Consider the following 11,765-nt stretch of genomic DNA (forward strand, 5'->3'; position numbering starts at 1 on the left):
CCCTGTGGGATCCCTTAACAGAGCAAACTGGCCTAGCTGTCAATCCCTTTGGGTATAAGAAGCAGGGAAAGGTGTGAGGGCAAAAAAACCTTGTTCCAATTGAAATAGCCCTCCCAGTAATTTTTTAAAAGGAGGAACAGATGCTGTCCTCCCCTGGCTTAAAATCTTGTACTTTAAATCCAATTTTGGCCAAGGGCCTCGCTAACGTCCTTGTGTACCAAGTTCCTCCAGATTCCTCTTCCCCTAGAGGCTGGCCCCCACGTGTTATTCAGTGCTAAGCTCAATGGCACTTCCTGAGTTTTCCTGATAGCCAACTCTAAAGAGATGCTCCCCCATCACTCCATTGTACTATGCTGTTTCCATTTCTTTTATATAATTTGGCACTGTCAAAACCATCTTACTGTTCCTTTCTTCCCATCTAAATGCAAGCTATACAGTTAGCCAGACCTTAGAACAGTGCTTGCCATACAGAAGGTACTCACTGTCTTGTAAATCAACAGTTAAGGTGAATGTGGAAGCCACACTTACAATTTCCAGAGTCCTGGGAGAAAAAATGTTAGACAAAGTGCTTCATAGCATGATAGAGGGATTTTGGTTTTTTTCCAGTACTGGGAATTGAACTCAAGACCTTGCGCTTGCCAGGCAGGCACTGTGCCGCTGAGCTAAACCCCCAGTCCCCAATAGAGGGATTTTGGAGGACTGGTCTTAGAAAAATTTGAAGGTACTAAGGAAATCTCCCCAGGGAAAAGAAGAGTCAGATGGAATGACATAATGGACTGAATACTCAAAAGACATGGTATACAGAAGAGGAATTAGGTATGTTCTTTTACTACAGAAGAGATCCAGGGTAGATGGCTCTAAGTAACAGGCCACATGGGACATGGGAAATGTTTAAAATCAAGGAGACTCAGTTCTAGTCCCACTCCAGCCACAGATTCACTTGACCTTGGAGTCAGTCTGCTTTTCTTCTCTAGAATCCGTGAGGTAAGGAACTGGCCTGTGTCAGACAAGACAAATAAATTTTTAACTTACAGGGTAAATCTAATTGGTTGGTGGTAGCTATCTGGAGTACTATGATGAAACAGATCCTAAAGAAACAAAACAATGGGAATATCTATCAAAGGGGAATGATTAATACACTGGGGCAGACCCCACACTATGCAACATCATGCACTATTAAAACGTGTACTGGGCATGGTGGTACATGCCCGCAATCCTGAAAGCAAGATTTTTATACATACATACACACACATCCCACACACACAGTCTGATTTCTATTTACAGGCTTGGAGGAAGAGCCTGAGTCCACAAAATGAAAATAAATAAATAAACACACACACACACACACACACACACACACACACACACACACATGCATACATGATGCCATTTTCATTTAGGAAGAAAGTCACATACAGAGCCCCTTATATTTTACATATGACCATGCATGTATATAAAGAAATGTGTAAACCAGGCCTGTAATCCTCAAGAACCTAGGTCAAAGTAAAAAGTAAAAAAAAGGGGGTACAGAATGAAGGTCAGTAGCAGAGTGTCTCTGGGTTTGATTGCTAATACCACATACTACAAAAAAAAAAAAAACAAAAAAAAAAAACAAAAAGAGACCAAAGGAAGGTAGACTGGCTGGCTGGTTTGTTTGTTTATTTATTTGTGACAGAATTTCTCTATATACTTAGGCTGTCCTTGAATTCACTATGCAGCCCAGGCTAGCCTTGAACTCACAGAGATCTCCTGCCTCAGCCTTCTAAGTGCTGGGATTATGAGGAATTAGTAACACTATTTTAGCTTTGGTAGTGCTGGGGATTGATTCACATATGCTAAGTAAGCAATCTGCCATTGAGCTACATCCTCAGCCTTTAAAAATTTTTTCACTTTGAGACAGGGTCTCACTAAATTGCCCAGGCTGGGCTCAAACTTGTGATTTTCCTGCCTCAGCATCCTGAGTAGTAAGGATTCACCACACCAAAGCCTGAACACTCTATATAATTTTGTACTATTTTACTAGTTGCAAGTGATGACACCATTTTTGTAATAAAAAAAAGAAATTAATTTTAAAAAACATTAAGGCTGCATTCTACTTTCTAGCTCAGTGAGAAAGAATGCTGAGATTAATTATCAGTGTTTGCCCAGGATGCAGGGCGGGTGAGCGGTAGCTCATGCCTGAAAAAAAATCAGTTTTCCTTCCCAGCTTCAGCATTTTGTGGCTTTCGGTCGCAAGGAGGCAACAGCTGCCTCAACATAAGGAAGAGTTTTAAAATAATGTATCTGTCCAAGAATGGAACTGGCTACCATGTGAGGAAGTAGTAAGCTCCCTGGCTGCTGGAAGTGGTCAGAGTTTGGATGAACATTTGCTGGGAGTGGCAGGGATTCCTTCACTGGGTGGCAACTCCTAAGATAGGAGGACATGTTGCTGTTGCAGAAGAAACATTTGTGACGAGAGGTTTGACATGTCAACAGTTTTTACAGCAAAATGATGACCAAATTCACAAACAGACCAAAGTTGTACACACTCCTTCCCATAAAGTTTTTTTACTGGGTTGTTATTTTTCCTAAAGGAGAGCACTGTGCCCCCCACCAAATAAATTGTTGACTAAGCATTAATCCAGCTTCTCCCAGCAAAGCTTTGGGACAGAACTGGGTCTCAAATACGATGCTTATAAGCCAGGCTCTGAAAAAAGCAGGCCAGTAGGGACTATGTTGAGTTAGAGTCCACACCCTGCTTAAAAGAAGTTACTATTCAGCTCTAATCAACTACTGCTGTGGGAGAAAGTGTGTCCAGTATTATGAGATTTTAAGATATTTTTTAAAAGAGGAGCTGGAAATCTGGCTTTTAAAATAAAATTCCCCTATTTTTAAATTTTGGAAACCCATTCACATTAAAATAGCAACAGTGAGCTACTACACATAACAAACAAAACCTGTGGCATGTGGTCCTTGGAACTGATGGACACAAACTGAGGAAAGACCTGAAGTCTGCTAACTAGTCCTCCCTAAGGCCTCTCTGGCCCTAAGGTCCCACAGCTTAGGGAACATTATGCGTGGGGAGGATCTAGTGATGGAGGCGGCCTCTGGGAATATGCAGTAAGCACTGGGGAGTTTTCAAGATTGTATTGTTAAAAAAAATTGTCCTCATAGGAAGCACTCTGTTAGGTCCTCAGGACAGAATGCCAACTTAAGATCGGTTGGCTCTCTCCCATGAAAGGACCAGAGGCCCCCAGCCACCTCTATCACTGGTGCTTAGCGACTGCCAGAGATGATGACTTGCATAAGGCATGAACAACTATTCCAAGACATCTCCCTGTGGTAGTATCTTACTGTGATAGATTTGCCTACCAAATATCTATTCCCATATTCTAGTACCAGCACCCTGAGTTTTCCCTGAGAATGAACTGCCTCTCTTGGCTCCAGAAGTAGACAGTATAAGGCCTAGCCAGGGAGTCTGCCTTGGGCTTTTTCTGGAATTACTAGGGAAGTAAGTTCTCAGTTACTGAGTGCTATCTCTGCTGTCTTGTGATGGAAGCCTGCTTCCAAACAAAGCCAAAACAAATGAAGCCAGAGGCAAGAGATACAGGGGAGAAAAAGGGATGTCTGTTCATATCATTTTAAGACCTAGATCTAATACATTTCTTGTTGGCTTAAGACAGTTCGAACTGTGTTTCTATTACTTAAAATTAAGAGCGCCTAAACCAATTCCAGACAAAACAGAATCACCACTGCTTTGGTCTCTCTGTCCTCACATGATCAAAAATGACACTTTGCCTTTGAAGAAAGATGTGAGAAGGGAATCTCTATGGCAAACAGATCAAATAGTCCAGCAATATTGCTGCCGTTTAGCCATAACAGGTCCAGATGAACATTTTGGGAAGCACCTACCAACTCCAGAGGTTAGAAACTGAGCCAACAAAATGGCTTAGAGGTTCTAGGGACAGCTGCCCAAACAGCAGGAAAGGGTCCACAGACAGGAGGCAGCTCTGGAGCTCAGCTCTTTTCTCACTGAAATACAAGACTGGCTCAAACACTGGCTCCCCTGTTGATACTTACTTGCTATGTTGACTTTTGGGACAAGTAACTCAGTATCTTCCTTAGTGATTGCTCCTTAGAAGAATTAACTGAAACAATGTATACAAATATACCTAGCAGCCCAGTGGTGACCCATGTCTATAATCCCAAGCACCATGGGAGGCTAGGGCAGGAGGACTGCAAACTTGAGCCCATTCTGGGATCGTAAGCAACTAAGCAAAAAGGGATGGGGATGTAGGTGAGAGAGGTTCAATCCTCAGTATCACACACACACACCTCAACCTACTGGTAGCATGGTCCTTAGCATGTCCTCACATATCTTAAGACTAAGTGCCATGGTCCAGGCCCTGTGCTAACAATTCTCCATGGATGGGCTCATTTGCTTTTAAAAACTGTTTTAAAAATCTATGTAGGCCTGGGAGTATAGGTTACTGGTACAGCTTGCACAGTACGTAGAAGGCCCTGGATTTAATCTTTAGCATCCCAACAGATATACTATAAATACATTTTATATATATCTATATCTATGTATCTTGTTTTTTCAGAAGGAAAAACTGAGATACAGAGAGTCACTTGCCCCTAACCGTACAAAATCTGGCTTCAAAGCTCTTGCTTGCTCTTAAAGATGCTGCAGCTTCCTGTAAGTTTCCTTCCATACCTACAAGGCTTCAGAGCACATCCTTTGACAACATCTCTGGGTAAGTAAAGGGGTCCTATCAGCCTTCCTGCCCATTCCTACAGCTTGCTCTTGTGCAGCACGTATTTAGGCCTTTGAGGAACCCATTTAATGAACAAGGCAATGGGCTAGTTATCTAAGATCAACTTACTATCCTAACCTGGGAACAGAATGTCAGAAACCAAAGGAATCCAACATCTGTCTTTCAAGAACCATATTTTCAGAAACTCCTGAAGTATGTATACAAACGTAGCATTTATGTACACTTCATTTGTAGTAGTACCTATACTATTGCCTCAGCAGAGAAAAAGCCTTTTTGTTTGAGTGGTCCTAGGGAAGAAGAGTAGGGGAGAAGTCAGACAGGGCCCCCAGAAGAGAAGTACAGCATGAGGAGCTCTAGGAAACCCTGGAATACAGAAGCTGGTGTTCCTGTTCTCATTCCTAAGTACTGACCTACCCTTTAAAAATCTACTCGTTTCTCTTTTCTACACCTGTATTCTCTCACTGAGGAATGCAAAAAACTCCTGTAGATTAAAATGTCTACATGTGGACAACTTAAGAATTTTTTTTAGTCATTTTTCACTCTTTCCTCTTCTGCGAGATTCAGTAATCAGCCCTGCACCCCACACTGGGGATTGAACCCAGGAGCCTTCTGAGCTACATCCCTAGTCCATTTTATTTTTTATTTTGAGACAGGATCTTGCTAAGTTGCCCAAGCTGGGCTGGAACTTGTGAACCTTCTGCCTCAACCTCCCAGAGTGCTTATGCCACCACACCCAGCTTGGTCATCAGATCTTGGTAGTTCTTTTTTTTCTAAAGTGCTAGGGATTGAACCCAGAACCTAGTGCATGCTAGGGAAGTGGTCTATCACTGAGCAACACCTCCAGCCCCTCTTTTTACTTAGCCAAACATACCCTCATCTGTCCCCAAATTCAACAGGCTCGAACTAGACTACTGTACTCTTTTCTTTTTTGTGACAGGATCTCTCTATATCATTTAGGTTTGTTTTAAACTGACTGTACCCCTGGCTGGCCTGAAGCTCAAGGCAATCTTCCTGCCTCAGCCTCTTGAGTCCTGGATTACAGGCATGCGGCACTACACCTGGCATAACCCTCCTACTTATCACTGGCATAATTTTGGACAAATGTTTCCATCTTGCTACATCTATTTTATCATCTGAAAATGGACCATACTACCGTCAGAGTTGTAAGGCATAAAGATCCCTCTTTCTCTAATGCCATCAAATCCTGTTTTCTCCATACCCAAAATATATTCACTTCTTTCCACCTTTACTACTACCATATTCAAATCAGCATTCTCTCATGTGGACAAATGGATTGTCCCCTAACTTGCGTCTCTGCTTCCACTCCCATCCTTCTGTTTTCCTCTAATAAACTGAAGTGAACTTTCTAAAAAAACAAAAATGTGATCATGTCTCTGGCCAGCTTTAAGAAAACAAAACAAAACAAAACAAAAAAACACAAAAAAATCTAGTAGTTCCCCACTTCTCTTAAACAGATCTGGGCTCACATGTGCCCCTATCTTCATCTTCCAGTGGGAAGGAGTCTTCGATAGCATCAAGTATGTCTTCTTCCCAAACTGCCCAGACTACCAGAGCCATGAGGGGAGAGGAGATTGCTAATACTGCTCCATCTCCACTTCCTAGCACATCACCTGGCACACAGCACGCCCTCAGGAAATATCTGTGGTAATATTCCCTAAAGTTTAATTTAGAAGGTCCCACTCAGAGATCTTCTCCCAACTGAGTTCTGTTTGGCCAGCAAGCAGATACCAAGTTCCACAATTAAGAACCCAAAACAGGTCTTTAAGGATCTCTCATCTTCATTCTGCACTTATTCAGGGAAGAAACTGATTCCAAACTGGGTCTCTCAGGAAACAGTTTTTCTGTAGAGTGAACGAGGAGATAGGATTTCAACCTGGGGCTACTGAGGATTATCTCTAACCACAAAGTAGAAGCCTGCTGAAGATGAAGCTAACTTAATGGAGAAATGAGAACACTGAGCAAATTACTCAAACTCCTGGATGTGAGTCCAAGTCACTTTAGCTCTGGACAGTAAAATGAGCCAATCAATATCTCCCTCCTGTCCCTGGTTATATTGGAGATAAAAATCCCTTTTTTAAGCCACTAGAACTGACATTCTGCCACTTATATGTTAAGAATCTTGGCTGATAGGAATTACCTTTTGCTAATACTTAGCACTTCATTACAAGGCTTTAAGTACTGTACTTTATTCAGTCCTCTTAACAGTTCTTTAAAATAGGATGTCATTATCATCATGTTTTGGGTATGTGAATGGTTGAACCTAGGGCTTTTGCACCAAGCTCTGTCTTGATCCCCTTTATGTTTTTTAGACAAAGTCCAAATTGTCCAGGTTGGGTTCAAACTCATGACTCTCCTGCCTCAGCCTCCTGAGTCCCTCAAATTACAGGCATGTACTACCATGTCCGGTTTTAGCCGCATTATTTAGCCTTGGAAATTTACAACTAGAATAAGTAGCAAGAAAATGATGTGGGATGCAAATCTTCTCTGGTCCCAGAGCCCATACATCTAATTACACTATAATGCCTCATTGCTCCCAATCCTGAAGAGAAAATCCAATTTTCTGATCCATGGCATTATCATCTTGGAATGGACAAGGGCATATAGATCTATTAATCCCACCTGTCCTCTATTTCATACATAAAATGAAGATAATAATAGTTTTACCTCCTTCTTAGGATTCTTATGATGTGAGATGAGACCATACAGGTAAAGCACTTGAACAGTGCCTAGCAGATAGTAAACATTCAACAAATAGTAGTCATTATTATTATTATTATTACTCTTTGGGCTACCAACGTGAGCGGGAAAATACCACACAAATGGAAGAGATGCCCTCTTCCACCTCTATCCATGAACGAACAGCAGAGATACTATTGGTAAGAGATAAGGGGACTTTCTCATCTCTGACCCACTGCTTATGTTCCTGCACTTGGGAGGCACTGCCATCATTGTCTCAACTCCTATGGGATGCCACCCAGCCCAAATACCACTTTTTCTGTGAAGTCTTTCCAAATAAAGGGCTCCTGTCACTGCTGAATCTCCCTAGCATATCATCTATACCTCATATTATGCCTGGTGTACTTGCTCAGGCCTTCTACTGGACTGTGAGCTCCCTGATAGTAGACCCTAGTGCTTACCAGGTGGTCTCTGTTTCCTCTTCTAAGCCCTACAGAAGAAAAGACTCTCTTAGAAAATGTTAAGAGCCATGGGGCCTGGGGATATAGCTCAGGGGCACAGCACCTTGCTTGGCAAGTGTAAGGTCCTGAATTCAATTCTCAGTACCAAAAAAACAAAACAAAACAAAACAAAACAAAACACTGCACTGGAAAATGTTAAGAGTCTTGTGGAGACCCCAGACTTACTGAGGCTGAAGGGAGCTGAGAAGCAAACCAGGAATGGTGAAGCAGGTCAACACAACAGGAACAGAACTTGGGGTAGCTCAGAATCAGGAAAGAGCACAAGGAAAATTCCTACACATAAAAGCAAGTGCAGCAGGAGAAACAAGGGAACTGAGAACAGAAGAGTTGAAAGGAAAGAGGAGAGGGGGGAGCAAGGTGTGCTGAACCTGAATGAGGAGTGAGATTCGAAAAATGGAGTCATTCTCCAATGATTCCCAAGAGAGTAGATTCCACTTCATAGACTCAAAGAGGAACCCAGTGAGGGTGAGTGGGCAAATACATAAAAAACTACGAGGAGGCTGGGCACAGTGGGACACATCCGTAATCTCTGTTACTTGGGAGACTGAGACAGGAGGATCTCACATTCAAGGCCAGTCTGGGTGACTTAGTAAAACTGTCTCAAATAAAAGGGTTGGGGACGTAGCTCAGTGAGACTGCCCTTGGGTTCATTTCCCTGTACTAAAACAACAGGTAAGAAGGTGAGTGGTACCTTAAGAAATATCATGGAGAGCACTTGGCAGTTAAAAGAATGAAGAGACCAGACCGAAGATGCCTCAACGGGAGGATGCTTAGGTAGAGAGGGATGGATAAGGGGATAAGAGACAGGTGTCTTCAAGGAGGTAGCAATTTAAAGCAGAAGCACGAAAGAGCTAGGAGGCAGCCTGAAAGGGCCAAGGGAAAACCGGCAAGAGAAAGTGCTAAGGGAGATCTGAAAGAGAACCACTCAAAAGCAGAATATTGAGGTACTCAGAGATTAGAGTAACTTTGTGGAGAAGTTAAGATCCTTTCAAGAAGCGTAAGAAGTCTTTCTAGCTGGGCGTGGTGGCGCACACCTGTAATCCCAGCACTTCGGAGGCTGAGGCAGGAGGATCATTGTGAGTTTGAGACCAGCCTGGACTACAAAGTGAGCTCCAGGCCAGTCTGAACTGCATAGTGAGACCTTGTCTCAAAAAGACAAAAAACAAACAAACAAACAAAAAACAAGTCTTTCTAAAAGATGGGTACTTCATAAAGAGTGCTCCCCGGAATAAGGGGTTAGGTAGGAGGGCCCAAAGGTATACCTGGAGGTATTTTTTAGAGGACTTTTTGTGGGGAAAGGGAAATCTTCCTAGAAGGCAGTGACTCTCAAAATTGAACATGCATCAGAATTATCAGGAGGGTCTGGTAAAAACACAGGTTGCCAGGCCCTGCATAAAGGGTTTCTGATTCAGTAAGTCTGGGTGGGATCAAAGAATTCGCATTTCTAGCAAATGCTGCTGCTACTGTGGCCCAGGGAACATATTCAGAATCACTGTTGTAAAAGAGGGGTTTTCTTTTGTAAAGGAGCCCTCAAAAGTGAAAGACTTTTCAAAGAAAAAAGACAGCCCTCAAGAAGTCCCTAAAAAGCATAGTAATGTCTCTTACTCTTTAAAGGCAAGAGAGGTCTATGAGGGTGGGACCTCAGAGGAAAAGGTTTGAGAGAAAAGTTTGAGCACTGGGATTTTCAGGGGGCATGGGTGTGAAGGCTCTTTAAAAGGAGACCAAAAAGCCATGTGGTACACACCTGTAATCCCAGCTACTATCTACTAAGGTGGTTGAGGAAGTAGGATTGTAAGTTCAAGACTCACCTGGGCAAACTGAGTGAGACTGTCTCAAAAAACAAAAAAAACAAAAAACAAAAAAATGTAACTCTGTGGTAGATTACTTCTGAGTAGAATCCCTAATAGTGCAATCAATCAATCAGTCAATAGACATAGAGGCTCAAGGGGAGAAATCTGGAGGATGCAGGATCTCTGACATAATGGGGGAAGGAGGCTCAGAACCCAGAAGGGTCTCTGAGTTGATTTCAGAGGAATGAAAATGGGGGAGTGGTCATAATAAAAAGGGGCCTTTAAGGGGATAAATCCAACAGACTCCTCAGTAAGGTGGGGGAAATCCTACGGATAGTTCTCAGGAAATATAAGAAAGTACTAGGTGTTGCTGATGCAGAACAATTTGGGAGAAAATTCTCTAAAGGGTATGTGGGCAAAGTGTGATCTTCTGAGAGATGTCTTGCTGTACTGCAGGAGGATGGCAGAAGGGTCTTTTCCCAAAAATCTCCTTAGAGATCTCCGATGAGGAGAAATCTCTGAGTAAAGTCTCCAAAAGAACATATGGGCAGGAGGAGAAAGGCATTTTTGAGGGGGTCCTGAGAGGGTCAGAGTAGGTTTTTTAGAAAGAATTTTGGGATTCTAATAGAAGCTCAGAGTTGAGGGAAGATTAGGAATGTGTGTGTGAAATCTTCTACGGGGGTTCTTGAGGAATTGGGGGACCTATGAGGGTGTGATATCTCTAAGAAAAGTCTCTTAGTAAGGCAGAGGTCTCTGAGTAATGATTCAAAGGGCTCCAAGGGAGTCAGAGGGGTTTCTGAGACATTTCCAGGGTCATCTCTGGAGACTTTCAGGTGGTGGCTGGGCTCTCTGATGTGAGATCTGGAAAACTGCATCTTGGAGGGGTAATGAGGATACTGGGGTCTTATAGGGGCTGTGAGGAGGATCTTTACAAAATTTCATCTAAAATAGGTCTATAGGGGGAATTTTCAAGTTATCTGAGAAGAGTTCTGGAGAATATGACACTACAAGGGAACTTCTTATCCAATTTTTTGAGATGTGGTATGGGTTACTGGGAAAGATTTAGATTCATAAAAGGAGTTTTGGAAGCTTTTGGACTATGGGAGAAGAGTTTCTGGTAACTTCAAGCAATTTCTGGAGATTTTTGGGTCAAGGGGCGGGAAGAGGTCTGGGATGACTGTTAAGTACATGAGGCTAATTTTTAGAGCATTTCAAGGTTGAGAATTTGGGGGAGCATGAGGGCTCTGGGAGAGATTTTTGGAATCTGTGCAAAGGTCCAAAGGGGTTATTTAAAAGGGGTGTGTATGGGAGACAGCTGCCAATAGGGTAGTGGTGGACAGGCTCCTCCAGGTGAATTTTTGTGATCTAGGGGTATTTCCAGAGTCTCTGAGTAAGAGATCTGCCTCTTCCGGGATATGTAGGAACGAGATCTTCAAGAAAGATGGTTAGGGTTTGTCACAGGCATTCTAAAGGATTTGGGGGGTTAGGACTGAAAAAACTCTATGAGAGATTTCTGGGAAGAGGGTAGACGGGAGGGAAAATATTTGGGATATGTGAGGGGGAAGTCTGGGGGAGATTGCTGGGATATAAGAAGCTCATCTCTAGAGAAGATTTCTGGGGCGCCGAGAGGCCTGGGGGCGATTTCAGGGAGTCTCAGAGGGGGCTTTTAAGGGCTTAGTAGAGAGGTTCCTGGGGGAGATCTGAGACACACGATGAGCGGCCTCCGCGGAATATTTTTCCATCCTGGAGGATGTGAGGTCCAAAGGGCGGGGGTCTGTGGGTAAAAAACTGTGGGGACACAAGGTCTCTAGAGAAGGTGGCCGAGAAGGTGAGTAGTCTCAGGGGGGTTCTCAGCCGGACACGGGGAGTGTTGCGGGGGCTGCGGGGCAGACGTGTGCGGAGTAGAGGGAGGTCCTCGGCCCGGCCCCTCGGCGATCCGGAGGGTTTCGGAGGGAAGTTCCCAAAGGGGCCCGCCAGGGCGAGCCGGGCCGGGCGCGGGG

The sequence above is a fragment of the Chinchilla lanigera genome, unplaced genomic scaffold, assembly GCF_000276665.1.
Source record: "Chinchilla lanigera isolate Chin_1 unplaced genomic scaffold, ChiLan1.0 scaffold00067, whole genome shotgun sequence".
NCBI classification, from domain to species: Eukaryota; Metazoa; Chordata; class Mammalia; order Rodentia; family Chinchillidae; genus Chinchilla; species Chinchilla lanigera.